The following is a 5,896-nucleotide window of genomic DNA, read 5'->3' as shown; positions in this document are numbered from 1 at the left end:
CTCACTTCCGCCGTCGCCCCTTCCGAGGGGCCCAAACGGGGGGGCCTCCTAAGGGGCGGGGCCTGGGCCACGTGACCTCGCCTCCACCCTCTTCTTCTAAGCTGTGGGAGCGTGGTCCTTCCCTCGCTAACGCCCCCTTTATCTGAGCGGACATCTTTGGGCTCTGGCTGCCAGGCGGGGCGGGAGCGGCCGGAAGGAAGGGGGTGTGCGTCACGTGTCTTCGCCCTGGCGGGACCTCCTCAGATCCTTGCCTAGCCGTCGTCTATGGTCCCCGGGGCCCCACCCTCAGCAGCGCCATTGTTATCTGGGCGGGCGTCTCTATGCTCGGGGTGATGCGAGCCGTCATGGGAGCCTGCGGGGCGTGGGCCAGACCTGCGTCTCGTAGGTCCCTTCAGAGCTGCGGCAGTGTCCCCAAACGCCTTGGTCAGCCTGACAGTTTGGAGGCCTGTGTAACCATTGCGGTGACTTTGGGGTGTGAGGATTCACTCACAGGCCTCTCACAGCACCTCAGTCGTAGTGGTCTTCTCGCCCGGTGGGAAGAACAGCAGCTCAGTAAAGGGGTTTAGGCCAGGGCTTTGTGTAGCCCTGAAAATACCCCTGCTCTTCCAGGTATGGGTGTGTCCGTGATCTCGGTGAGAATTAAGACTTTTACATTCAAAAGCTGCCCTGAGACAGCCAACTTCAAAATACCTCGCTTTTATTGAGAGTTTAACCTGTTGTTTTGTAAGGGCTGGGAAGGAGCAAGCCCTAACAATTGGCGTTTATTCGGGATTTCCCTTTGAATTAAGTGCTAAACACTTTGGAGCCTGTCTTTCTGAAACAAAACATACAGTGGATATTTGTATCAGACACCAGCACCCGACCCCCTAACTCACTCATCAGCACCTTAGCTAACAACCGGTGTCCCACCTGGCAGCCAGGAGCCCTGTCATGTTTGGGGAGTTGATGTGGGAGGCCATCACTTGGCCAAGATCTCTGCCTGCTTGATGAAGATACATTGTAACCTGCAACTGGCCCCCAGAAAACTAGTTCTTAAGATTCCAGTGATCAGCAGCCCAAGATGTTTATGCCTGCTCAGAGCGCACCTATTTAAGACGTTCCCTAAAAAAAAAAGAGAAAAAAAAAAAAAAACGGGCGTGGTGGCGCACACCTTTAATCCCAGCAGTTGGGAGGCAGAGGCAGGTGGATCATTGTGAGTTCAAGGCCAGCTGGATCTATAAAGTGGGTCTAGGACAGCCAAGGGTACACAGAGAGACCCTGTCTTGAAGAAAAAAAAAAGTTCCCTTGATCGACAAAAACAAAGCCTCATCGCTGTCAGAAGGGACCGATGGCTATTATTTGTTACCTAGTAGCACACCAAAACCATATGGTGGCATCCTGGCTCACTCAGTACCTGTGGCTCTTCTTAGCGCCCTCCCTAAACTTTTCCAGCTGGGGGCTGGCTTCTCCTAGTTTCTCACCCGCATAACCCTACTATTTGAGCCATGCTGTTTTGTCTTCCTCCCTTGGCTGGCCCTCTCTTGGTCACCTGTGCCCACGCTCTGTCTTCCTCTCTCACTACTGTACCCCAACCCATGTTCAGTCTGCTGGCCATGTTCAGTCTACTACTTTCTATTGCTTGCCCAGGACTTCTCCAGATGCTCTGGCTATACCTTTCATTATATCTACAATAAATACCTTCCCCTCAAACATACCTTGGAGCAGTCATGTCCTCGGTTTATACACCTGGTGTCAAAAACCCTCTATTTACACATAACACATATACCTGACTGTTTTGATGAAATCCACCACTTCTACCCCCAATTCCCTCCCTTCCAAATACTCTCATACTCCACCATGACTTTTTCCTTCCTAACTTTGTGTGTGTGTGTGTGTGTGTGTGTGTGTGTGTGTGTGTGTGAAGTTTTTTGAGACAAGGTTTCTCTGTGTAGCCCTGGCTGTCCTGGAACTCACTCTAGACCAGGCTGGCCTCATATTCAGAGATTGATCTACCTCTTGCTCCTGAGTCCTGGGATTCAAGGTGTGCCCCCACTACCGCCCAGCTCTTTTTTTAATTTTTAAAGTTGATTTTATGTATATGAATGTTTTCAATTATTTGTCTGTATGCCATGTGGATGTCAGAAGAGAATGTAGAATCTCTGGAAATGGAGTCGTCAAGTCCCAAAGAAACTTAGTGCAAATGGCTAATTGTGGTGCCTAATAACATCCCAACATATCACCTAACCTCTAGGCTCACTCAGTACCTCTGGCTCTCCCAGCAATTTTCACCCACCCACCGCCTCCCACCCTAAACCTCTCCCGCCCACAGGCTTTGCTTCCCTTCCCCTAGCTTTTGATTCCTATATAATGCTACTATTGTGGCCATGTGCTCTCTTGGTGATTGGTCCTCTTGTCCTCCCTACCCCCCCCCCAAACCATTCTCCCCTCCTCTCATAGTCCTGTTCAGTACACTGGCCAAGTTTTGTCTACTACCTTCCCTCCTTGCTCCGGACTCTTCCAGATGTCTCTGGCTGTACTCTTCTCAATCATACCTTGGAAATGCCATGTCCCCATGTCCTCATCTGGTGCCTAGACCCAGGAGAGACATACATGAGCCCCCTCCCAATGGGCTCAGCCTCTTCTACCTGAACCAAGCTACTGATTAGACTCTCTTAAGGTATGAATGGATCATTTGTTGCTTCTTGCTTCTGCCACTCACCATATTTGACCCCAAATTCTAGCGTCCACCTCCTCAGCTACTTCTTTCTTCCACCTGTTCTAAGCATTTGTCTGTCCTCTTCTTGACTACTCGGTAGGTGTCTTTTTAGTCTCTCTGGTTCCTGGAGCCTGCTCTACTTTCCTGGGCATCTCTCTACTAAGACACTTACCACCCTCTCTCTGTTGGAACTCTCCCTTTCCCCAAAAGCCTCTCCCAGGCCACCTCATTATCTGTTTCTCCTCTCCTCCTTTCCTGGTTGAAGTGTCACCCTGGAGCTGCCTACGTTGTCTCTGTTGAACTACTACAAAAGACACACCACCAGAAAGCTGCTCTTGTCCTATTGGGCCTCTATCATGTCGAAAATGACACCTCTCTGTTGGAGGATGTTTTGTGCACTGTACACAAGTACCCACAGACATAGTTACAGTCCAGATATTGGCATTAGCATTATTATGAAGCATCACCTGTCTTGGTATGTTCTAAACACCGTTCTCCATCACCTTCTGATTGGTTAATAAAGATCTGAACAGCCAATAGTTGGGCAGGAGGTGATAAGGTGGGGTTTTCGATTTCAGTGAAGGGGTCTCAGGGTTGGGGACCAGAGAGAGAAGAAGTGTGACTCAGATGGAGAAGAAATAGCCAAGGTGAGACTAAGGTAGTTGGGTTAGAGTAACTCAGTATCTGCCCAGCCTTTAAGAAATATAACAGGTCTCCATGTCATTATTTGGGAGAGATGATGGCCATAGAAAACTGTATAGTTAATACCTCTTGTGATTTGACACATTTCCGACAAGTCTCTCGGTCCACCTGTGAATGCTCCTGATTGACATTATTGTCACCATAACGCTTATCCTCCTCCACTCCCTTTGTTCTCAGCTCCTTCCTGGAGCTTCCTTGCCTTCCTCTAGGAGTTAAAATCCTGTAGCTTCTCTGTATTCTCCTGGGCCCCTCTAGTGGAGTTCCTGCTTGTGACCCCTTCCTTACCTCCTTCCCATCAGAGCTACATGCGCTATCTCTCCTTATGCCCCATTGGCCCTATATATATAGTCATCCCGTTCTCTTCCTCATCTCCCTAGGAGCTGACTGAGAAGTGCCACAGCTTCCTTACACCTTACACCCTCTACAATATTGGACCCCTTCCTCTGGTAGAGTTTCTGCCTACAACCCTGTCCTTTCTGCCTCTCAGCTCTCTCCTGGAAGTTTGGCAGCTTCCTTATGTGCTTCTGGGTCTTTTATCTCTCCGATTTCTTTGCTCTCTGCTCTCAAGAAACCTTTTATGATAGTGTAAACTCTTTTTAAAAAAATATTTTATTTAATTTTTATTTATGTGCATTGGTGTGAGGGTGTCAGATCTTGGAGTTACAGACAGTTGTGAGTTGCCATGTGGTTGCTGGGAATTGAACCAGGGTCCTTTGAAAGAGCAGATGGTGCTCTTAACCACTGAGCCATCTCTCCAGCCCAGATAATGTAAACTCTTTATCTCAATATTGTAAGTTTATGGTCTAAACATCTGTAAGAAAAGTTAGTTTAAAACTTGTAACAAAAGGTTGGGTTTTTAAAAAAAAATTTAAGTAATTTATTCAGACTACATCTCAATTGTTATCCCCTCGTTTGTATCTTCCCATTCCCCCTCCCTCCCTCCCTCTTTCAGCCTATTCCTCTCCCCTAGGTCTGTTACAGTAGGGGACCTTCTCCCCCACTATAAGATTACAGCCTATCAGGTCTCTTCCTGGTAGCCTGCTTACTCTTCCTCTGAGTGTTACCAGATCTCCTTACAAAAGGGAAGTGGTCAAATAGGGGGCACCAGAGTTCATGTCCAAGTCAGTTCCTATTCTCCACACAATTGTGGAGAATGTGGTGTCCTTTGGCTAGATCTGGATAGGGGTTCTAGGTTTACTGCATACATTGTCCTTTGTTGATACAGTAGTTTGAGCTGACCCGCCTGGGTCCAGATCTGCCAGCCTTAATGATCTTCTTGTAGGTTTCGAGGACCCTCTGGATCCTTCTATTTCCCCATTCTTCCATACCTGTCTCACCTAGAGACACAATAGGAAGTCCCAGTATCTATCCCAATATCCTGCTAACTGAAGATTTTCAGGGGACATCTCTGTTGGGCTAGCGTCCAATTATAAGTGAGTATATGCCATGTGTATCTTTCTGGGTCTAAGGTTGATATGTTTTAAAAATCTCTATATAAGTAACCTTAACTTCCTACAGCATACTATATATGTGATTCAATAACCATGTGGCTTGCCTTCATCTTGACTGATGACCTCATCAGGATGGAAGCAGCCATGTGGCTGACAGTCACCTTTACTGATGTTAAAAGAGATCCGTGCCACAAAACTTTAGCACCATCTTGATTAAGATTAAGATCACATGGCATAAACCAACTAAAGAAACAATTATAAAACTTCTTAGTCCTACTGGGACCTCTTACCATTATATCTCCTTTTCAGATGAAGGAGACAACAGCATGTCTCCAAAAGATTTTAGATAGGATGGATTTTTGTGTGATGATAAATTCCTAAGGTCATATAGGTATACTGAGGCTAACAGAAACTTAGAGATGTATGACTCCTGCTTGTGTCTTTACTAATACCACCAGACTCCTGGAAAATTTTAAATAAGGAACAACGTATGTTTGATGAATAAAATATGTTAAAATATAAGTTTATAAATTTCTAAAGTTTACTCAGATTAACAATAACTGACTTGAAGGTATGTACATATGTAGCCTTCTTGTCTTTGCTACTTTTATTAAGCTTTAGCTATTTGGATAACCTGAGCCATCCAAGAAACATTCTGTAAAAATACACTGTCAAGGATCAGAAAAGTGAAGTCCCCATTATGTCTATCTATGGCCTGTATTTATGGTTTAAAGTTTTATTGTATACTAAAGGATCTTCAATTAAATCTTCAACTAAGATGTTTAAGGCTCAATCTTAACAAGGATAAAGCTGTAAAATCCTAATCTTATATAAAATCTACTAACTTGTAAACTGTTAAAATAATTAAGACATGCAAGTTAATAGTCACCTTCTAAATGATGAAATTCTTTAATTTGCTCAGAACTATGTTTGTAGTCAAAGTATGTACATATGTAAATTATCTTACAGGGACAAACCTTCTGCTGTATTTTCAAGGTTAAGTGTAAAGCAAGTAACTAAAAAGGTTTTTATTTTGTTTTTGTTTTTT

The sequence above is a fragment of the Acomys minous genome, assembly GCF_964271855.1.
Source record: "Acomys minous genome assembly, chromosome: 13".
Classification (NCBI taxonomy): Eukaryota; Metazoa; Chordata; class Mammalia; order Rodentia; family Muridae; genus Acomys; species Acomys minous.
This window is presented reverse-complemented; position numbering follows the sequence as displayed.